Raw genomic sequence first — 25,190 nt, forward strand, 5'->3', positions numbered from 1 at the left:
CTCACCCCAAAATGTGGATAAGGAGAGGAACCACCCCAGGGTTCAGGTTTCTGTGAAGAGTCCTACAGAAGCTTTAATATGAACCATACACTGAGAGACCACACATCCCAGACCCATAAATTTCCTTTCCTGCCAAAGTTCACTAATAAAACAGTTACAAAAAGGTGACCTTACACATGAACATCCTGTTGTGCAACTCTAGCCTTCCATTTCCAAAGTGGTAAACAACTGTACTCTCCCCATTATTTAATTAAAATGTAAGCGATTTCTAGTTTTATTCCAGCTTCTGCATTTCCCACATGTTGTATTCCAGAGACAAATCTCTCCACTTGCTAACCTCTTTCTTAAACTTTGATAGCCATGTATGAACACAGTAACTTGATTGAGCTTTACTAAACACCAAAGTTACCACCTAAATGTTCGAAGGAGTAAATTTATAAATTTAGAGCCGACCTTTGTGTTTAAAACAAACCCCAGTATTTGGGAGACCACCCCAAGCTCATAGGAGCCCATTTAACAATTCCTCGCTGTGTCTAGCTAAGCTGTTTGTCTGTGAGCTTTCCAGAAAGCCTATTTCTGATGCATTGCTGCACTGAAAATAACACAATTACCTTGAAAATAGGATTAGATTCTAATTGGGAACTGTGTTTGTCACAGAATATTTGAGCCTCCTATTATGTAATGTAAGTGAAGAGTTTTACCACAGAGAACACTTCAGAGATAAGGGAATAGCAGTGAGGGCTACAGTTGCTGGAGTCACATTCATTCTTTGTTTTGCTCTGGTTACTCTACACATTAATAGCTGCTGGTAGGGCCTTAGTCTACTAGGGAATGTCTCAAGCCTCACAAATCTTCTAGAATGGAACAGCCTTGAGAGGCAATGTGGTAAGCAACAAATGCATGTGGAAATAATGTTCACCAGCTTAGAAGAAAACAGTTGCTGATTAGACAGAACACTAGCATCCTGGAACTCCTAAATGTTCAGAAATTACTTTAAGAAAAGCACAGGATATATTATTTTATTAATGGCTGTTGTTTTCAGTTTAAAAAAAAAACAAGAAATGGGGTTGTTTTGAAGAATGGCAAAGGTGGAGATGTAGAACTGGGTCAACTGAGAGAAAAATCTAAGGGTTTTGTTTTGGTTTCCTATCAGAGAGATGCAATGCATGTTGTACAACTGGGGAGCTGTTCTGATTTTTGCTATCTGACATTTCATATTCGTCACTGCATTGTAGAATACCATCATGTCCTAAAGGCACCTGCCCTCTGAGAATCGACTCTGTTTTGCCTGTGCCATTATTACAGGCCTAGTGTATCTGATACGTGATTGAGGCCTCACTCATAAATAAGATGCACTATAAATTTAAGTCCCTGCCTTGTTTAATCCCCCTTTGCCCACACAGCTAGGAAGCTGAACAGAATTTATTGCCTTGTGTATTCTCTCTGATTTATGCAGTCATGAAGCTGCTGCATTTCCCTCTGTTTGACATTATTTTACATTTCATAATAAGTTTCTTCATCACATTATGCCAGCCACCTTTGAAAATGTAGTACTTGGTGTCTGTCCTGTTATTTATTTATTTAGATATCTAGGCTGCTCAACCCCGGAGGCTCTTGTGGGGTGGGAGTTGAGGGGGGGTATTGCCAAATTAAAATTTGATAGAAATTACACACTGTTCAAAACATACATGTCTATACAACATTTCATGCCCTTTACTGTCTCATCCCACCTACTTTCACTTCCCTTCCTCTCACCAAGAAGAACCCTCTCCCATGGTTCCATCCGAGTTTGGGCCTTCCTGACAATTGCATACAAACAAGAAGGGGCATAATAATCTTCTCATCGCCACGTTCTAGGCTGTTCACAACATTAGAACATTTTTTTAAAGCCTTCTCACCAGTGGTTGAATGTAGGGATGTGTAATGTAGGGGGACCTGTAATAAAATCCACAAACACAGCCCCCAGAGTCCCATCAGTTTTAGGCAAATCATTTCCCCTTATAGGAATGTAGGAAGCTGCCTTACACTGAGTCAGAGAATTGGTCCGTCTGGCTCACTATTGTCTCCAATGACTAGTAGTGACTCTCCAGGATTTCAGACATCTGTCTCTCCCAGCCCTACCAGGAGATGCTGGGGATTGAACCTGGGACCTGCTCTATCAAGGAGCCATAAAAGGTAAAGGTAAAGGGACCCCTGACCATTAGGTCCAGTTGTGACCAACTCTGGCGTTGCGGCGTTCATCTCGCTTTATTGGCCGAGGGAGCCGGCGTACAGCTTCCAGGTCATGTGGCCAGCATGACTAAGCCACTTCTGGCGAACCAGAGCAGCGCACAGAAACACCGTTTACCTTCCTATTTATCTACTTGCACTTTGACGTGCTTTCGAACTACTAGGTTGGCAGGAGCAGGGACCGAGCAACAGGAGCTCACTCCATCAAGTGGATTCGAAATGCCAACCTTCTGATCAGCAAGCCCTAGGCTCAGTGGTTTAGACCACAGCGCCACCTGCGTCCCTCAATGAGCCATAGCCCTTGTCTAAAAGGGTAGTGGGGGAAGTACTGCAAAAAGTATGGGGGCAGGCCCCATTAGTGTTTCTTCCAACCCACTTTTGCTTATTTACCAGTCACAGAAGTGCGACATTTTGATCATGACCCTACGTTCTAGCTATCCTAATTCTTCCCTGATGTCTGCAAAACCAACAGTTCACATGTCGCCATATGCAATCTTGCCAGTAGTCACCATCAGTGCTGGATTTATGTATAAGCTAAATTAGCTATAGCTTAGGGCCCCATTCTCTTGGGGGGGCCCAAAAAATATAAAGGAAAAAAACTGGATGTGCTTTTCCAAAATATAAGATAAAATACAAATAAAATAAAACCTACATACAGCAACAGTATTTTGTTTTGTGTAGGCTCCTATGATGTAAGTAATGTTATTAATATACTTCTTCATAATTGTATTTCACTATTAATAGACTTCTTCTTAATTGTATTTCAGTTCAACAATTACTTTGATAAAATACATATTTTGTTATGTGCAAATGGCTTTATATACCTATTAGGTGCATAAATTACCATATAGCATATATTCAACATAAAACAGCGACAATTTGTTGCTGACAAAGGACAGCTGGACATATAAAAGGCCCTTCAGTAGCTTAGGGCCTCATCAAACCTAAATCCTGTCCTGGTCATGATATTGTGTAAAGTATTCCAACTGAAGCCATAATAGTGTAGACATTATTACCTATCGCCTTGATGTGCAATATTTGTGAGCCAACCCAAGGATGCTAGTTCTCTTCTTCTATTGTCTTCTCTCCAGTCAGATGAAATAATGTTGCCATTAAATTAGGCAAGTTCTTCTGATCCAGGATAGCAAGTATCATACCTTTGCAAATCTAAAACAGGAATAGACCTCTGGTGTAATTTATTATAATTTAGAATAGAAAATAATTTTAGTCATCATGGAATCCAAGCAAGCACACACTAAAATGAGTGTGTGTGTGTGTGTGTGTGTATGTGTGTGTGAAAGACAGTGGATTGGATCATGGGATCATTAGTGGATTAGGCTCTGATAGATAAGGAAGTATGGAGGAAGAAGCTAGAAAAATAAAATAAGACATCTGATCAAACAAAAAAAAAATCTAAGCAAAACATCAGACCAAGTGATTTTTTTAAAAAACAAAAATCTCTTTGAAGGAAGGCATTGATAAATTAACCAAATTAATTGACTAAATTAAAACACAAATAGCAAGGATTTAAGAAATATGATTAGGGAAAGGAAGAGATTTGAGATATTAGAAAAAAAGAAAAGAATCCAAACTAGTTCTAGTGAAATCAATTAGTGTTTTGCTATAGACATCAAAAGAAAAAAGAGTTTACCCTCCATGTGATACACAATTGCCTTTAAGGCGAAATAAACCAGATATGATACCTGGTGACTTCTATTGGACCTCAAGAATTTCATGGCCTATCTGAACACTTTAGCTCTCTTTGTTCACATGGAAGTCACAACTGACTCATGTGATTCTTCAGAGTTCTCTCAACATTTACACATGGCAGTGTATGCCGTCCAGAAGAGTCGTGTGATACAATTAGACACACTGTCCATTAAGAATATCAAAAGTGAAGTCAGCTCTCATTGCGTAATACTCTATGGTCAAGCTATAGCTGGTTTAATACGTCCAACATTCAGAGGCTAGAACTATGTACAATCATATTCTGTTTCAAATAAAAACCTACAGCTTCTTTTAGAATGAATGACTAAAATAAAATTCATGACTCCCCCCCCCACCTTATTTTTGTTTGTGCTACAGAGATTATCCTTTTATCTCTCAAATCCTATGCAATCATTTCCATTAATGCAATGATAGCTCCTGGAGAGTGCAGAGATCATCAATCACAGAGTCCCCTACTGTTCCTCTCAACCAGCATACTGCTCATATACCCAAGCAACTGTCCGCCTTTTGAAACTCTTTCAGTCCAAGGAGCCATTGTATGTGTGTGTGCATACGGTGTGATAAGTTAGTCTGACAGACTTTCAAATGCCAAACCCTCTTAAAATATATTTGAATATTGTTTCAGGAACCGGAAAACACCTTATAATTATAATTTAAAAGTAAACAGAATCACAGTGAGAAAAAACAAATATTCAGTAATAATATACAAAACAGATTATTGATTCTTTCAACTTTCACAGATGAATATCCTTGTTTAGAAGGATGGGAAGCTAGGATATAGACCTCTTTCTCCTCTTCCTGCTGTTAATAAGATTATTTATTTATTATGAATGCTTGTTATCCAAATTTCACAAAAAGTTCCAGCATAGGGGTAAGAATAGAAATAACAATAATAAATATAAAATCATATATAAAATCAAGACGCATATATATACGCACACACCACCAAAATAAAACTACCCACCAATAGAAATTTCACATCCTGCCATTCCCTAAAGCTTGGGTGAAAAGTTGGTTTTTGTGTATTGATGCAACGTGGGTGTCCAGGGGGATGTGGGTTCTGGAGTTGGGAACCACTACCATGAAGGCTCTTCCACTTACTGGCATTCCTTAAACCTCAGAGGGCTGTGAAATTGCTAGCAGAACCTTCACAGATTCCAGTTTGGAGTGTATGATGATCTTTCAGGCATGGGGTACCCATGGACAGATTTTGTGCCTCAGCATCAGTACTGTCAAAATGGATCATCTATTTGCTTCTGAATCTGCATTTTATGAGGTAGTAGTAATGATCCCCACCCCCGCAACCCATATAGTCCTTTCTCCTGCTGGTTATGGACACTAGGAAGTCTGTTTTCATACAAAGCTTCCTTCCTAGACCAGGGCGAATAATTTTCTTTTATTTACAATACATTTCACTTTTCTAAAACTGTACTGTTAAATTGTACTGTATTAAAATGTTGATGTCTGCTACACTACGCTCCTTTGGGAAGATACAAATGTAATAAATAAAAATAAATAAATATATAAAGCTTACTCCTTCATGGAAAACAACCTTGACCTTCTACAAATCAGTTTTCTGAACAGTTGCTGAAGGCTAGTAGATTCTCTGCAAAATTGCAGCACATTTGTTAAAGAAAAAATAAATCCGGCTTAAAGAAATTTGAGATGCACTTATTTAAAAATCCAACTTACTGTATTATGAATACTCCAGCTTCTAAATGTACCATTTTCCCAGTCTCACTGGGTATGGGGGGAAGAGCACTGGGGATTTTGCAGTTTGCTGCAAACCATTTAATATAATGCATATTTCAAACTACATGGTCAGTGTATTATTTTTAAAGACAAAGCCATTAAAAGTGTTATTAATTTACAGTATTTCAGTATTACCACAATTTAACAGTTGTTGAGAAGCAACACCTTATCTAATCTCATTTCTACTCTGCAATAGCTGATACACTGTACATTCTTTTTTCTAGATTGTATCTTGAAAATTGCAACAGATATATATTATGTATAAATCAAGAACAAATTTTGCATTTTAAATGCTATGAAGATAACAAAGAATGACAGAGAGCAACAGAGACACCTTTTATTATAGATAAATTACTACTATATCACTAGAGAGGTTTGAGTAAGGCTACAAACCCAAGTGAGGAACAGGTTTAAGGATTTAGATTTGGTGGACAGAGTGCCTGAAGAACTATGGATGGAGGCTCATAACATTATACAGGAGGCAGCAACTAAAACCATCCCAATGAAAAGGAAATGCAAGAAAGCAAAGTGGCTGTCCAATGAGGCCTTACAAATAGCGGGGGAGAGAAGGCAAGCAAAATGCAAGGGAGATAGTGAAAGATACAGGAAATTGAATGCAGATTTCCAAAAAATAGCAAGGAGAGACAAGAAAGCCTTCTTAAACGATCAATGCAAAGAAATAGAGGAAAACAATAGAATGGGAAAAACCAGAGATCTGTTCAAGAAAATTGGAGATATGAAAGGAACATTTCGTACAAAGATTACTATAATAAAAGACAAAAGTGGAAAGGACCTAACAGAAGCAGAAGACATCAAGAAGAGGTGGCAAGAATACACAGAGGAACTATACTGGAAAGAAATAGATGTCTCAAATGCCCCAGGTAATGTGGTTGCTGACCTTGAGCCAGACATCCTGGAGAGTGAAGTCAAATGGGCCTTAGAAAGCACTGCTAATAACAAGGCCAGGGGAAGTGATGATATTCCAGCTGAACTATTTAAAATTTTAAAAGATGATGCGGTTAAGGCGCTACACTCAATATGCCAGAAAATTTGGAAAACTCAGCAGTGGCCAGAGGATTGGAGAAGATCAGTCTACATCCCAATCCCAAAGAAGGGCAGTGCCAAAGAATGCTCCAACTATCGCACAATTGCACTCATTTCACATGCTAGCAAAGTTATGCTTAAAATTCTACAAGGAAGGCTTAAGCAGTATGTGGACCGAGAACTCCCAGAAGTGCAAGCTGGATTTCGAAGGGGCAGAGGAACCAGAGACCAAATTGCAAACATGCACTGGATTATGGAGAAAGCTAGAGAGTTCCAGAAAGACATCTACTTCTGCTTCATTGACTATGCAAAAGCCTTTGACTGTGTCGACCACAGCAAACTATTGAAGCTACAAACATGAGTCTGACCAAACTGCGGGAGGCAGTGGAAGACAGGAGTGCTTGGCGTGCTCTGGTCCATGGGGTCATGAAGAGTCGGACACGACTAAACGACTAAACAACAACAACAAACCCAAGCATATTTTATTTGGAAGTAAATGTCATTAATATCAGTAGAATTTCTTCCTGCAAAGATGTCTTTATGAACCATATATGCCCGGTGCTGATTGACCTTACTACCATATCCCTATCTTTATGCAGTTTTTACTTTGCTGTCCTATTTGTTATACTGTGTTGTTACAGTTTCAGAATTTTTAAAAATGTATTCTGAAGATGATTCTTTGCTGTAGATGTACAAATTGTTGTTAGTATAGTTTATTACATTGTTATTTGACCTGCCCTGTTAACATTGGTGAAGGGCAGGTCTAGAAATCTAATCAACTAATGAGAGGTTCCAGCAAGCCAAAACTATAGAAAACATGCACCCAGCAAAGTTGAGGGATGTCAAAGTAGTTCCACAAACAATTAACACAAGCATTGCATTTATTTAACTGCATCTGCAGCAAATCAGAACTCAAATCTATCTATTCTACATTATTCTTAATTTGCAGCCATTATGGTGGAATACTTTGAGCTGCATAACACACAAGGAGCTTTCTACACAAAAAATTCCACGTAGAAACTCTGTGGTACCCATGCACACTGCCACACATGTCTGTTTCACTGTATGTACACATGGGAGAAACCACAATCAAGGGGGACTTTCCTTTGTGCGTTTGTCACACATGATACTGTTGTGCAGATGCAATTTTTGCACAAAATACTCATTCAGGTAGGCAATCCTCACTTGTGTTTCAATCCAAATACAGCACAGAACAGAAGGTATGTACTGCAGGTACATACATACCTGTAATAATTTTATAATCTTAAAACAGGTGGAGGAAGAACTAGTTGGTTGGACCAGTACATGAAGGATGAAAGAGAGGTGGCAAGGTGCCTTGGATCAGGTAAGAAAAGCTACCATCTGTTTCCAGCCTAACAAGAAATGAGCTAGTCTAATTTGTGGTGGATAGTGTAGTGTTTAGGTGATTTGTGATGGGAAAAGCAATATTCCAGCTCCTAACTTTAGGAGCTCTTTAAATCCATCCACCCTGCAAATGATATCGGCAAAATGTTCATGGGGTCACTTTGCTTTCCATAACTTAAGGTTTCAAATACAATATTTCATTCATGTGCCTCTTCATTCCAATAAGTGCCCCCAACGAGTATCCTGCGTTATAAAGACAACAATACAGACAGTGATACTATTAGGTAAGCCTCCATTGGAATAATTGAGGGATTGCAAATGAGAGAAGAAACTCATTGTGATGCCATTTTCCCTTCTTCTTCAGTCTTTGTGACAAGAATGAATACACTCTATACCATCATCTGTTTCCCCAACCATTAAAGATTGTTAAGAAAATGCATGTTTCCAGATCTCATTACCATCATATTATGAACCAGGATCTATTAGGAAACTATTCCCTCATCTGCAGTGAAACTGAGAATTTGCCAAACATTAATATACGACAGAAAAGCCATTCTCATAGTGGAGACAGGAAGGAAAATGGTATGGCATATATGCATGTTCAAAGCAATTGTAAGATAACAAAAAAGAAGAGCCACTAATAAAATGATATTTAGTTATAATGCAGAGGAGAAAATAGTTCAGAATGAACCCACAATCTTAAGGCATCAATTTTGCTTCTTAACTTTGAGGAGCTGCAGCATTTAAAATGTATTGACTCCTGCAGAACGAAAATCCTTCTCTAAGCTTTGCCTGAGAAAGTTAAATTCCTCATATGACTTTAGTGACTTAAGTGTCCCTCAGAATTGAGCCTCAGGTTTTATACAGGTACTGTGGTAGCGGCTGCAAGAATAGAAGTTTAGAACGTTTCTTTGACATAACTTTGAAAGTTGAGTAGATTTATAAGGCAATGGGAAAGGAATTGGTGTGAGAGAAGTTCTGCTCCAAAGGAAAGTAAAATTCCAGAACTTTGTAACAATGGAAAGTTCCAATGGGATTATTTCTGGCATTAATAATAATAATAAACATATTGGTTTACCTGTATAATTACAGAAGCTGGAGATTTGGAGAGCTGGAATAGTTTCTCAAATTTAGACTGGTGAACCTTTGCCTGTGAGGTCTGGGTAAGAGGTTGGGACTCCTGTAAACCTTAAAGAGCCATAAGATGCTTCATGGTTTTGGATTTCTAACCTGGTCCGATAACTGGGATACATCTAATAATGAAGGCAGTGGCTATGAGCAGCAATTGCTGCCATGCATCATCATCTGTCTCTTCCTAGTTTCTGTCTGTCTACCATGCTCTAGTTTCTGCCCCCAAGGTTTCAAATATACTGGAATATTTTGTTCACAACAAAATGGTGGCCTATATTCACCCAGCTGCCTCTCCATTATTCCTTCCCTTCCAAAGAAAGTGCATAATTCAATGGCAGAACACTTGTTTGGCAAGCCTCATGTTTTCTGATAGAGTGAATGAAGTGTATATCTAAAGTCCCAGGTTCAGCCTGCAGACCAGTAAAGGATATCTACTGGCAGGGGAAGACCTCTGCCTGAGACCTGGAAAAACAGCTGCCAGACAGAGTAGAAAATGGTGGGCTAGATTGAGAAACACTCTGGGGTAACTTCATTGCAGGCCTGACCTGCTGGGAGCCTGAAGGGCCCTGCCCTGCCCTGCCTCTCTCCACCTGGCTTGGGGCGGGGCCTGACAGGCACTATAAAGGACTGCTGCTGCTGCTGCTGGGCAGAGAGGGCTCCATTTTTGTTTTTGTCTTTTTGTTTTTTTAATTGCTTTTATTTTGTATCTATGTCATTTTAAATTGTGATTGATATGGGGCTACCTTTGAAGGTGACCCGGAAACTGCAATTAATCCAGAATGCGGCAGCTAGACTGGTGACTAGGAGTGGCCACCGGGACTACATAACACTGGTCCTGAGAGATCTGCATTGGCTCCCAGTACGTTTCCGAGCACAATTCAAAGTGTTGGTGCTGACCTTTAAAGCCCTAAGTGGCTTCGGTCCTGTATAACAGAAGGAGCGTCTCCACCCCCATTGTTCAGCCCGGACACTGAGATCCAGCGCTGAGGGCTTTCTGGCGGTTCCCTCACTGCAAGAAGTGAGGTTACAGGAACCAGACAGAGGGCCTTCTCAGTAGTGGTGCCCGCCCTGTGGAGCGCTCTCCCTTCAGATGTGAAGGAAATAAACAGCTATCTTCTCTTTAAAAGACATCTGAAGGCAGCCCTGTTTAGGGAAGCTTTTAATATTTAATGCTGTATTGTTTTTAAAACTTGATTGGAAGCCGCCCAGAGTGGCTGGGGAAACTCAGTCAGATAGGCGGGGTATAAATAATAAATAATTATTATAATTATTATAATGCTGTATTCTTAGTTTTAGATTTTATGATTTATGTGGAAATTGTTTTCCATTGGTTGTGCACTTTTTGATGTGTTTTATTTATTGTTTATGTCTTTCGTTATGTTGGTAATTATGTAAATCTTGTTGTGTTGTAAGCTGCCTTAAGCATTGTTTTAACTATGGAAAGGTGGCATACAAAGAAAACCATGCTGCTGATGATGATTGTAGCTACAAGCCCATTGCAGTGAAGAGTTTAGGACTCAAATCTTTTCCCAACACATTACTCTCTTTCTATTCTGGAGCATTTTTCTCTTGTCATGGATGGGGTTCCACTTCCTCTAAAGGAGCATATTCATAACCCAAAGGTGCTCCTTGGTTTATCTTTGTCACTAGTGTCCAGAAAAAGTCTTCAACTAGTTCTGGCTGGTATGCCAGCCTGCCCACAGTCGCCCATGTATCGATCATTCTGGAGTACTGCCATGAACTCTGTGTGGAGCTGGTTGGAAAATTACAGTAGCTAGACTGCCGTATGGGGTGACCTATCACAACCGTGTTTCATGAATTCCAAAGGACTTGCACTGACTGCCAATTTGCTAAGTGAGCCAAATTTAAGGTGTCCTTGCTCATATATAAAGCCATGTACAACCTGAGGCCTGAATATCTATGGGAGTGTCTGTTCCTGTATAGGCCTGCTAAGCTCATTGGAGATAGCTATATCCAGCTTTTAGCTGAGGATCTGATACATGTTATGTGGCAACCAGCGGGACAAGCTTTCTGTGGTTGCACATCCTCTGTGAAACCTCCTCATTGTAATATGTGTGGCCTGTCTTTTTAAGAGATATACCTAGTATATAAGAACTCTCACCCCCTCTCTGGGTGTGTTTTCCTCCTTAGTTAACTGAGAACTAGTTGCAGTCTCACTCTTGCTTTGGTAGCAAGAGTTGTAAATTTCGGTTACAATTGTTGCTTCTGCTGCTTCCTCACAAAGTGCCTATCCTGTCTAAACCCAAAAAGGACACATCTCTAAAATAAGACAGATGTCAACTGTGATGAGCTTTGGATGCCTGCTTAAGACCTACTTGTTTACTCAGACTTTTGCTAGCTGTAGTAGGTGGAATATTGTAGTAGTAATTGTTTATTTACTAAATATTTATAAAGCAATATATAAATATGTTAAAACAAAATAAATAAGCCAGACCCAAATCTGCCTAGCTTCAGCAAAGTTGTTGTGTGGTGTGCTTTCAGAACATAACATGGTTCCAGGCTTTTCTCACACTGCAGGCCCAATCCTGAAGGGTGAATTGTGTGTGTGTGTGTGTGTGTGTGTGTGTGTGTGTGTGTGTGAATTGCCCTTGCTGGATTGGGACATATGCACTTACTTCAGGACTCCTGCAGAGATTTTATCTGTTGTGTAAATACGGCTAAAATATTACTATTGAGTGTTAGCCAAGCCATTTGTGAGCCTATAAAGTTTGATTGATGGTTGCTGGGGAAAAGGACTGAAAGATCTTGTACCTGAAGATGATGGTTTATGATGATGTTTAAAGCCTTAACAGCACAACTTGCTTCTATGTAAGAAAGAACTGGTTTTATTACTTTGACCAAAGGACATTGACATTTTGATTCCATTAAAAATAAAATAAAATACAGTTCTGTATCTATCACAGCATTTGGTATTTTCAGAATACCAAAATTCATTTTGCCATTAATGCAAATGTTGAATTAACACACAAACACACACACACAGAGAAAAACACACGTGTGTGTGTGTAAAATGAGATTGTCATGATAGGATAGAAGGAAAGAGGAGGCTGACTGATGGAAACTTTGATTTCATAAGAGCCTCTGGACACTGTGGGCCAACTCTTGCTGTCTGGACCATCCCTCTGGGGAAAAGGTAAAGAAGCAGAAAGAGGAGGGGGAGGGGGGGGAGAAGCACAATTCTGAAAACTCCATCTACTTTTGCTCTAGTCTGCCTACTTCCAGTATGCCATCTCCAACAGATTTTCCCCCAAGGAAATGCAACCACGTAAAATATTTTTGAATGCCTTCTGATCATTTAAAGTTGAAAACATTATGCTTAAAGCTTGTCAGATTGAGTAAGAACATCATGTTCAGTGCTAGGAGGGCTGCATTAGAAATATATGAAATGTTGTATGTAGAGTTTGGTGCAGCAGATGTGGGTAAGTTAAATTTTGAAATAATAAAAATACAGTGGTACCTCGGGTTAAGTACCTAATTCATTCCGGAGGTCCGTTCTTAACCTGAAACTGTTCTTAACCTGAAGCACCACTTTAGCTAATGGGGCCTCCTGCTGCTGCCGTGCCGCCGGAACAAGATTTCTGTTCTCATCCTGAAGCAAAGTTCTTAACCTTAAGCACTATTTCTGGGTTAGTGGAGTCTGTAACCTGAAGCGTATGTAACCTGAAGCGTATGTAACCTGAGATACCACTGCATTATAAAAAAGAGAGAGTTAGGGTAGTCATAGTCAATCAGTTTAAATGGCCTTTTAGTGTGATTCTGACCTTGAAGTACTTCTGCCAGAAGGATAGGAGTGCCACTAACAGTGCAATCCTATGCATGTCTATTCAGAAGAAAATACTGCTGCGTTTAATAGGACTTACTCCCAGGTGAGTGTGCATTTCAGCTCAAATCTTTTCTGCCGAAAGAATAAAATGTTCTATCAGCATAGTGAAATTACACTGGTGTCACATTGCTTCTACTATTTAAATGTGTTTTTTGGGGGGAGATTAGTTTGTTTTTGTTTCTGTATGCTGTATTCTGCATTCTCATTTTGTATTTTTTCTGTTGTGAACTGCCCTGGGATCTTCAGATGAAGGGTGGCATACAAATTTAATAAATAATAATAATGTTGAGCCAGTCTTATTCAATACCAGCAAATGCTACGACCACAGTACTCTGCCAGCAAAGATGGGAGGATTATGGGGGAGTGGTGACAGCCAGGGATCATAGTTTAGGTACTTTCCTCCGATAACACAGAGATTAGACCTGCCTATCAATAAGAGTGCAATACGATGCTAATAAAAGAGGTGATGTGAGTCAAAACTTTCCCATCAGAGTCAATGAAGAGTCCAGGTTGACTGCTCCTGTAGCCACATAAGATGATCCAGTTTTAACAAATTGAAAATCCAGTTCCAACGAAAGCTTTCTGTGAGTCTAAAAATGGGTCAGAGAAGGGTCCCCCACAAAAACCTTGTCCCTGGGTGCACTGGGTGTGCCTGCTCCACTCCTGACCTTCTCACATTGAGCAGGAAGATCTGAAGGGGCCTTCTAAGCAAATTCAACTGAACATGCTGAGAAGACTCTTCTCACATAAGGATTCCTGATACATGAGGAAGCTTCTACCTGTTCTGGACCTTCCTGGCCCACGTGGGAAAGTGCAAAATCTGCCATGCAAGGGAACATGTTCCTTCCCTGCTATCAGCTGTTGCATGTTCAGGCTGAATGTCGGAAGGCAGCTTAATTCAGCAGCCAAGATGTAACTCTTGTCAAAGGAATACATTTCATATACACTCTGCCCCCAGCACACACTATTTCTGGGTCACCCAAACTCCAGACTTGATTATGTAGTCCAGAAGGTTTGTTGTGGTGTACATGATCATCGTTTCTTAATATGCCCAGACAGGGGATTTGCTAATAGTAGTACTGCTACAAATTGGAGAAAGTTTTCATTTCTCTCTTTCTCCAGAATTATCATGCCAAGCATTAGTTGCAGGTCCTTTTACCAAATCATCAATGATACTTGAAAACACAGAATTTCACATTTGGAAGTGAATGTCATCTTCATACCAAGTTGTATCTTAGTGCATTCTTCTCAAGAGGTGTCTTTAGGTTCATGGGAAAAGATTACATCTAGGCTTTCAGTTTCATAGGCCATGCAGTCCTTCTTCCCATTCCTAGTTCCCAGGAGGTACACTGATCATTTAGGGCTGAGTTCAGTGGAGATTGGTCTATTTTTGCATCAATATCTGCATCAATTCTTTATTTTGTACGTGTCACCAAGCAACTCATTCAGTATCATGTACCTGTATTTCCCCCCAAGTACATGATGTTTTTAATGCTGGACAAAGCCAGCTTGTTTTCATATCACTCATACACCCAGTGGGAAGTCTAATCAAGATGGTTGATGACTCCTACGATTCCAGTAGTTCCCACTGTGCTCAAGGCTGCAGTTTATTAGTTTGAGCACAAATGTGAACTTGAAAGTATGAGCAAAGTGTTCATGTAGCTAATAGATGTAGATGTGCTTATATGCATTGTCTATCAGAACATAATGAAACTTACTCTGGTGCAATATTGGACGTGCATGCAACATGCACTTAGAATCGGTGATGCAATTACAACCTAATATCTCTAAAGTAATGTGACTGCAACTTAGCAAGCTGGTGCATCAAGACTGCTCTCTGTTTCAACATTATGAACCTTCTGGTATTTTTTTTTACTTTGCTCCTGGGTCCAGCTGTCAAGAATGCAGTTTCTACAAGTGCTGTGGAAGGAAATGAGGGGCAGATGGGGCTCATCAACCTGTGAAGGTAGCCCAGCTAGGAGAAGGAAAACTCTGATTCTAAACCTCTGCTGCCATGCAAGATATCTTTGGGAGAAGAAAAGGCTAAGGAGTAAACCCTACAGAATTATGAAATATGGTGCTGGAGAAGACTCTTGAGAGTCCCATGGACTGCAAAAAGAACAAACCTATCCATTCTTAAGGAAATCAGCCCTGAGTGCTCACTGGAAGCTCACTGGAAGATCGTGAAGCTGAGGCTCCAATACTTTGGCCACCTCATGAGAAGAGAAGACTCCCTGGAAAAGACCCTGATGTTGGGAAAGATGGAGGGCACAAGGAGGAGGGGATGACAGAGGACGAGATGGTTGGATAGTGTTCTCGAAGCTACCAGCATGAGTTTGGCCAAACTGCGGGAGGCAGTGGAAGACAGGAGTGCCTGGTGTGCTCTGGTCCATGGGGTCACGAAGAGTCGGACATGACTAAACGACTAAACAACAACAACAAACCCTACAGAAATCCAGAGTGGAGTTGGATCATGGCTTTTTGGGTTGCCATATTTTGAAGAGCAAAAAAGAGGACACATTTGCCCACTTCTACTTTTAGCTATGGATCTCTATGACTGTCATTTTACATACCATTGAAAAAGAGGACAACCAGTCCCTGCATCTTCAAAAGCCTTAACACTTCAGTCCTAAAGGTGTGTGCATGGACACTAGTCCTCTTTGCTTAAATGAATTTTTTCTTCAACTTACTCAGCATCATAAACCTAAGCAAATGTAATTGTTAAGAAGCCCAACTGAAATAAAACACATTTTATTTAATACTAATATCCCACTGGAATATATACATTCCCCTAAGTGAATATAATCAGTACTAAAAAAGAAAAAAAGTGTTCTAGAGTAAGCACACTGGGTTGTTGCCAACTAAATTCTACTCAAAGTAGACTCAAAGGACCTAGGTTAGTTATGCCCAGTGCTTCCCCCGCTAAAAAATGTTTAGGGGTACTCTCATTTTGACTCAAGAAAATCACCATTTTATAGTTCAAATCGAGGAAAATAAATACAGTAGATGGTCAAAAGTACAAAGATTCACAAAATGTTTAGGGGTATGTGTACCCCTGCATCCCCCGCAGAAAAAAACACTGGTTATGGACTAGTGTTGAATACCATCAAAGATAGTGATGCAGTGTTAATTTTAAATGAGAATTCTGAAAACAAATTAAGGAAAATATTTTTCTACAATGTGTAACCTTTTTTATTTAAAAAAGAAAAGAAAAACATTTTCATTAAAGAGGAACGGTTCAAATGCAAAAGCAAATACTTTATTTTCCTGAATATCTTGGCTTCAGAGCAGATCAGTTTAAATAATCAATTCCTCTCTCGGATAGCAGATCCTTGAAATATCAATTTAAATTTCTTCTTATTCAGAGACCCTGATCCTTGAAATATCCTTGTCTTCAATGCCGGATCTTTTGTGCCCATTTGCCTTCCTAAAGAGGAAAAAGGAGGAAACGCTGTGATTTTTGAGATATAGCAATGTGACGCAAAGTGACAAATGGGAGAAAGTGCCACAATGAAACATGATACATTGCAGCATTATGCAATGCTGATACCTAAAGAATCTATAATAGGGTTTTATTTTATTTTTTTAAAAAAATGTTTTGGCTGTACTTGGGCCCTGGCTCTTTGCTGCTAGATTAAAAATCCACAGGAATACTCCTACCAACCCCAAAAGCAAAATACTATGCTTTATCCTATTTCACTTATGCCTTGTTACAGCGGGTTCTGCGCTGCTGAATATTTTTGTATGCAAATTAATTAGCTTTCCTGCTCTTGTCTGTGTTATTACATTAGACTGTTGGGATCTCCCGGTTCAACACAATAGAAATAATGAGAAAGCAAATTGATAAAATCAAGAGCATCAATATACTACAGCTATCTGATAGTCTAGCTATATGCAGTATAAAATTTATTCTAGGGGGGGGGAGCAACATGACAAAAATAGCATCAGTGCCTAGTTAAGCAAGGAAAACGGAGAAACTGTCAATGGTCATAACCCCTAAATCTGTCTGTCTGTAGTTGCTTAGCCCATGTGCACAGCCATTTATTCCTTGTTTCTGCTGCAGCAGCTCTTTGGTAGTGGAAGTTAAAGGATCCTGTTCTAAAGAGTGGAAGTTCCAACTCTGGTAGCTATGCACATATAGATGTATTAGAATGCAACTGAAGCATCAGTACAAAGTATACAAGTTTTTAATACTTCAAAATAATCCTTAGTGCTCCCAGCATCCTTTTGCCATAGCTCTGTGTATTACTGTGGGCTTTGGCCGTTGTCATCTCTTGGAATCTGAGGGACCCTGGAGCAGTGTCTAGGAGGTTGTGTGTGGACTTAAAATTGAGAATTGATTTTATGGAGAAACATATAACACGGAAAATTTCCAATCTGTACTAACAACATGGAATTTATCCTTACAAAACAGGATCCCCTCATTACCCACGAGGAAGTAATCTGTATCTCATCAAGATAAACACCAATAGCCCTGTAATAAATCCCCTGTATGCTGGAAAAGAACACATAGAAACTGATCTCTCTTATGACATATATCTCCTCTTGTGAAGAGGGATAATTCACAAGTGTCATAGCCACAAATGAATTATTATATCTCTTCTCACAAGTGAAGATAAATGTAATAATGGAGATAAGCAATCATGCTCACATAGTAATGGTTGCATGTGCATTTCTCTGTGTTATATATAGGAAGGGGAAATATATTAAATACAAAATTAATGAAGGCGCTGCACTGTTTTTCAAGATTCTTGTAAGTTTAGCTTAGAGCTGTAAAATTAGAAGTTTTCAGAAATCTTGTCGGCTGGAGTGGGGGAGGAAACTTAAGCCTAAATGCTCTCAACAATATCTCATCATATCAGCAGCAATGATAGTGAGAAGATACATGCATGTATGACACACATCTCTGTATAATCCAATGTAAGATTACAAAACAATGACATCTGAATTATTTTTCTCTCTTTCTCTCCTAGTCTCATGCTGAAATGTCTTTATACAAGTTGCATGATATTACAGAATGTTTGAAGAACAGTAGAGGTTGGAAAAAGAAAAGTGTAGTAGATAGTATAAGTTTTTCAAACAGTCTAAAAACAATTAGTTGTCTTCAGCAACAAACAAAAGGGGGTGGGAGGAATGGATGGATAAATAAATATGCAGGACAGTGACAACAGGACATGAAACCCTTGCAAGGAACTGCCAAAAGCTGATTGCAAAAGTAGCAACGTGAAGCCTGTTAAATTCCAGATTGATCCGCAACTGAACTCACCAGGAGTGCAATGAGCTGTAATCTCTGCGCTGCTGAGATCATTGTACACCGTGCCAGCGTTCCATTCTCATTCCAGAGATCGGGAAATGCACACTCTTCCCACACAGACTTCAAGAGTTTTACCCTCAGTACAGGTGCAATTTCATGTGATCAAACTAAAAATAAAAAATAGCAGAGGAACAGGATGCTGGGCAGTTGAAGAAAGAAACGTCCACAACTCCCTCAAGATGGCTGAAGTTGAAAGGAAGGGGAAATAAGGATAGGTCTCATGCTCCTGTTTCCATTCTTTCCTTTCACATGCCGACTTGAGTAGTATTGCTGCTAAATTCCATTGGGGGGGGGGGAGGTTTGGTTGGAGATTTAGTGCCCAAGTGTCCCCAAACTGCAAGGTGGCAGGCGGGTGAGGCGAGTGCTGTTGCTCACAGATCCTGCTTTCATGCCTTCCCAAGGCATGTTAGGAGCCTAGGTATGTTCTTTGATTTGGCAGGACTCCAGGATACCCAAGTATTGGCCATAGTCAACAGTACATTTACTGGTTCCCTTACTTTGATAGAATCAGCCATGGTACCTCATCTGGACTAGATTGTTTTAATGTGCTCTAAGTAAGACTGGCTTTGGAAATGTCTAGGCAAATACAATTCATTCAGCATGCAGCCTCCAGACTCCTGTTATATCAGCTTCTAGATACCTTACCTGTGCAGCTCTGATGCAATCCTAGCCTCAAAGGCTCCCTCATATTTCCAAACCCAGAAACATCCACTGTTGACTGAGCAAGACAATTTCCGAGCAAACATAGAATGTTTGCTTCTATGATCAAAGATTGCATTCTTATGTAAGCACACAGAAGCTCAGAAGCATCTCACACATTTAGCACGAGCGTAAACTTGTGCCTTGATCCTAAAGTCAGCAAGGCATTCTAGGGAGGCTCAGCCCATTTATTGTAGTGAAATTAACATCAGTGCCTTTGTATTTTAGAGCGGCCCTTTAGAAAGGTTCAGATGGAGAGTAACAAACTGAAAATGTCAACAGTCAGTTTCTCAATTGTATCCCCATAGGAAATTACATAATTTACTAGCCTGGGTATAATTAAAAAACAAGAATTTGTTTTAATAAGATTTTGTAGCTGATTCTAAATCTCCCTCAGAGGAAAATATATTTAAATAATCAATATTGCTTTAATATAACTGTAACTCAAGTTCCTGAAGATATTATTCTTTTAACCTGGTGCAATGCTTTATGCAATGAGTTCAAGTAAAACAGCTAGGCTTCACTATTATTCTTGTTACCCTTTTCATACTTGGCTCTCAAGGCAGTAGGTCTCTTTGTTACCAGGCCAGGGAAGGAACATCAGATTGATGCTAATGCTGGGAGCGCTCCAACTGGAGAACAGCCTTTACCAAAGGTATCATGGACTTTGAAGAACAACGAACTCAGGGTGAAAGGGAGAAATGAGCTAAGAGGAAGGCACATTTGGCAAACCCTCACTGTGATCAACTCCCGCCCGGAAACCTATGTCCCCACTGTGGAAGGATGTGTGGATCCAGAATTGGCCTCCACAGTCACTTGTGGACTCACTGTTAAGACTCTGTTCATGGAAGACTATCTTACTTGGCTACAAGTGACCACCAAAGAAGAAGATAATCACATCAGTGGCAGTTTTTATACAATACAGTGTATTGCACAATAAGTACCTGATGCATATATTGCTGACATCCTAGTTTATTGGCCTGACATCTGGAAATATAACATGAATGTCACTTATGCTCAACAAAACCCCTTTTCTGCATATAAGAACTATGGCATGGTATCTGCAGCACATATCTAGATGCAAGCACAAAGGCACAAAATGGTTGCATTTAGACATCATTATCAGTCATGTCTTATGATGGGCATAGGACACAGCAATTCATGACCTTCCTCTTCTCTATTTCGACATAGCTGCAAAGAGGAGTTAGGAATCGTTCACTTCACTTTTGATTAACCACAGATTTCCATTTTGTCCAAACCTAGCAAACTGTGTTTCATATTAACTATAGCTTGCTGGAAACAAATCAACATCAAATCAAGAGATATGAAGGGGTTTTTTGCTCCAAAAATCTGTAGCTAAATTTAGCCTTGATTTAGAGCTAAGACATAACTGCAATTAATAAAAAAAATGGCATGGAAAGCTTCTAATATCCTCCTTGCAGCCACATTAGCAAGGAGAGGGAAGGTGAAGCACATGGGACCAAGGCTTACGGTGGAATGTACCTTCCTGGATAAACCATGGTTTTCCAAGACTCTGAAACTCAGACACTGTATATTTCTGAAACACAGCATGAAGCATCAGTTCTAGAAGAGAGTATCCAGAGGACCTTTTGCATGCTGGTGCTATATGAGAAAATTTGTGGATTGGCTCACTGAATGAACACGAGAATTTTCAGCACAGTAGATCAGAATGTCTCTGATCTCATCCCCAAACCATGAAAAGGGAAACAATAAGAGAACAAAGCAGTTGCTCTCTTCGAGCTCCCTTCATCTCAAGCAGAATGGGGCAGTCACTCCCTCACAAATCTAGTAGGGATCAATGACAATCCTCTTCGAGAATAATTTCCAACTATTCATTTTGTTTTGTTTTGTTAGTGATGAGCAAGAGGAAGATTCCACCTGTGTTAGGATCTTCTCCATTTAACTTCATGCCCCTTTCTATGTATCATGCACATAAAGTACCCCCATTTGAGTATGCACAGTTTTTTTATGCACATCATTTAATTCCTGGGGAAATGGTATGTTAAGAAGATTTTGAAAGTTCATGGCTTATGAACCCAACTTGAAAGCCCCTGTCCTAAGACATGTTATACATGTTCCCCATAGACATGTTATACATGTCCTAAGACAGGGGTCAGCAAACGTTTTCAGCAGGGGGCCGGTCTACTGTCACTCAGACCTTGTGGGGGGCCGGACTATATTTTTTTGGGGGGGGAACCAACTAATTCCTATGCCCCACAAATAACCCAGAGATGCATTTTAAATAAAAGGACACATTCTACTCATGTCAAAACACGCTGATTCCTGGACATAGCTGTCAACTTTTCTTGTGAGGGAGCCTATTCGGAATAAGGGAATTTCCATTTTAAAAAAGGGGAAAGTTGACAACTATGTTCCCGGACCATCCGTGGGCCGGATTGAGAAGGTAATTGGGCTGGATCCATCCCCTGGTCCTTAGTATGCCTTCCCATGTCCTAAGATATGTTATACATGTTCCCCATAGACATGTTATACATGTTTTCAGAGCAATCCAATTGTTTGATACTGCTTATAGAGACTAGCACAAAAGGAATCTGCTTACCTTACTGAATTTTTAAATGGAAATGATCTTCTATTTTTTAATTTATGACAGAATCTATTGATGTTAAGAACATTGCTGTGTGTTTTAATAAGGAACCCATTCAGGGTTTTAAAAGGAATAGTAATTCAGAAACTTGGTGTACTCAGTATTGCACATAGATAGTTACAATATGCTGAACTATGTAACATCAGTGGTCATCAGCTGTATTACATGCCAAAGGACAGTGTGTATAAATAAGTTTTGTTGATTTATTTTAAAAAGCAAATGAACTTCTGAACAACTGGTATGCACGTCTACATACTGTGCAACTTACAGCCACAGAAAGATAAAAATTAATTAAATTACTGATATTATTAAGAGCTGCCACTAAAATCTCACAGAAGCCTGGGATTTTCTTCCTAAGCAAAAGAAAAAAGAAAAAAGGAATATCTAGAAAAGTCAAAATAATTTTGATAAAGCTAGAAGGAAAACCTTCTTTGGAGCTTTTGCGCTCCTAGGTTATCATTGGATGTCACCTTGGACTGGAAATCATTCCCTGCCTCTGCATTACAGAATATGGTGGAAGCATGACTTGCTACATTATGAATGATTGAATTTATATACTGCCCTATACCCTATATGAAACACACTCCAGTTTGGTTTAGAAGGTAGTGAAGTCTACAAGGAACCTTCTCAACAGCACAGATCTTACCTAGAGAAATGCGTAAGTAACATACTGTAAGTATCCAAGCTTGTTCCTAAAATAGTTTTAACCTAAAACATAATCTCTTGCTTTTCTGGACAAGTCCAGTTGAATAGTAATATAATTAAAATCTGTAAGGACACAGATCCATTCATTTCCTTTCATTTTGGCTTTTAACTTCTATACTCACCAAAGAATCTTGCATGCTTCAGAAGCTTGCAGAACATTTTAATCAATTTGAATTGTTCTAACAAAAGATATTACCTTTATCTTTTCTCTTCTTTGTCTCAATAATCCAGTGAGTCAATTAATCGCTTTGATTTCACAAATGGGTAGGTTTATCTAAATGAAAATCTACTTATATATTCAACTATATTGTTGGCACCCATCTGTCTTGGGAGACAATGGGGGTGAAGTCAAACCATTGGAGTGTTTCAGTGCCTTCTGTAGATATCAATAGAGGAGAGACATGTTCTGTTGCAGGTGGGGCCAATGAAGGCATCTGGTTTTGCTGCTGCAGGTAACATCAATGTACAATGCCTGCTTTGCTGGGATACAGGTCATGCATCCATAGCAGTGCCCAGTGGAGAAATGACTGCTGGGAGGAGCACAGAGAGAAGAAACACCATCTGCCCCAGCTGCATCAAAACATGTCTCTTCCAAATCAGTCTCTACAGCCACAACAGGCATTGTAACCTTCCAAGAGTTTGACTTGACCCCCAAAGGAACATTCCCCCATTGTCTCCTGAAACAGACAGATGCCATTCATTTTCTCCTGCTGCAATACTTTGTAAATAAGGGGGAGGGGTTAGTGTAGTAGTAGTAGTAGTAGTAGTAGTAGTAGTAATAATAATAATAATAATAATAATAATAATAATAATAATTTTTATTTATGCCCCGCCCTCCCCAGCCAAGGCCGGGCTCAGTAGGAGGTTTTGGGGAGCAGTCATTACAAGGGCAGTGGGCAGAAGGAAGTGTGCTAATGGCAGGGAACTGGTCATTAAGGAATATTTTTATTCCAGTAGGCTTTTGCCTGCCAGGCCTCTGCTGCAAAGGTCATGTTTTATCTGTAGCTTCTCCCTTGGCTATATTTTTTAATGTCACATTTTAAATTTATTTTAATATATTTCACTTGTGCCTTTTCTTTATATTTTGACAACAATTTTAAGTTATTGTAAACCATCCTGTGTGGCTCATGGGCACCAGCAGGGCAGGGCAGACGTCCTTGTATCAAAAAAGAATAAAATACAATCTAGCCTATTCTTTTTTAACAGTCTGGTTGGAAACGAACACTACAGTGGTACCTCAGGTTACAGACGCTTCAGGTTACAGACACTTCAGGTTACAGACGCTTCAGGTTACAGACTCCGCTAACCCAGAAATAGTACCTCAGGTTAAGAACTTTGCTTCAGGATGAGAACAGAAATCGTGCTTGGGTGGGGCAGCGGCAGCAGGAGGCCCCATTAGCTAAAGTGGTGCTTCAGGTTAAGAAGAGTTTCAGGATCTGACCTCCTGAAGGAATTAAGTTCTTAGCCCGAGGTACGACTGTATACGATTAACTGAGGTTTAAACAAATCAAGTAGAAATAACATGGACAGTACGTTTTAAACTAAATTTTAAGCATCTGATGAAAATACTGACTTCCGTTAAATTGCATCTGTAATTACATCTGTTATTAGCAATATGGTAAAATAGCTGCTATAGCTCTGTGGTAGAAGATATGCTTTGTGGGTGAAAGGTCATAGTTTCAATCCCTGGTATCTCCAGTAGGGCAAAGAAAGACTTCTACAGTGGTACCTTGGTTCTCATACTTAATCTGTTCCGGGAGTCCCTTTGACTCCCAAAACCATTGGAAAACCAAGGCGCAGCTTCCAATTGGCTGCAGGAGCTTCCTGTACTCAAGCGGAAGCCGTGTCGGATGTTCGGCTTTGAAAAACATTTGCAAACTGGAACCCTTACTTCTGGGTTCGCGGCGTTCTGGAGCCAATTTGTTTGACAACTAAGCCGTTCGGGAACATTTGAAATCCTAGAGAGCCTCCCACAGCTAGTCAGTGTCAAGCAGACAACACTGAACCTGATGGATTAATGGTCTGACTCGATAGAAGCCAGATTCCTCTGTCCTAACTTAACCACTTCAGACTGGTGAGGAATGAGGCTGTGAATAAATGGTATGTCATCTGAAAACAATGTGTCTGCAAACCAAACGATGCTTCCTGAAGAACAGGGCCAACTCAAGTCACTTGATCCATTTGACATTAGGATCCTATCAGAATTGTTCTTTTTGAAACCGGATCTGAGTACCAGGGGTGGCAACTTGAATAAAACACTGGGGGACCCAGGTAAGCCTTGCCCCGCATAATCGATCACATGACACCATGCACGCACACCATGTGAATGGCAAAACCCATCAACTTGGGGGTGGGGAGCAGCCCCCATAAAGTTATTGTTAGGAGGCTCTGTTAATAAAGTCATTGGGTAAGTGTCTGGACAATGTTTGTGTCCCAGTAGTAGCTTCCAAACTTTGCAAGACGCTTTGCAAAACAGCATTAAAATGGGCCCTGCAAACAGGTATTAAAGTGTAACTTGTTTAGAACCTTTCAGTATAAAGAATTCTAGGAACTGTAATTTTGTGCAGATGTTTTAGAAAGCCTAGCCTTTATAAATAACAATGCTTACTATTCTCGGAAGTAAGGCTGCAATCCTGTGAGCACTTACCTCGGGGAACACTACTGAATTCAGCAAAACTTGTTTCTGAGTATATTGTATTTTAATTATCAGTGACCTTGACATTTATTTTTGGTTGTGGCCCTAATGCATTCTT

The 25,190-nt window shown here is 39.8% G+C and overlaps 1 long non-coding RNA gene across 1 annotated transcript in view; it reads right to left on the bottom strand.

Moving 5' to 3' along the window:
* Positions 1-16,332: 16,332 nt before the first annotated feature.
* LOC309366174 overlaps positions 16,333-25,190 on the bottom strand; it is a 358,147-nt gene continuing 349,289 nt past the window's right edge. The window contains exon 14 of the long non-coding RNA XR_014166546.1: positions 16,333-16,520. This is a non-coding gene — a long non-coding RNA (uncharacterized lncRNA). The remainder of the gene's footprint in view (positions 16,521-25,190) is intronic.

This window comes from Podarcis melisellensis, assembly GCF_964234715.1.
Source record: "Podarcis melisellensis genome assembly, chromosome: 3".
NCBI classification, from domain to species: Eukaryota; Metazoa; Chordata; class Lepidosauria; order Squamata; family Lacertidae; genus Podarcis; species Podarcis melisellensis.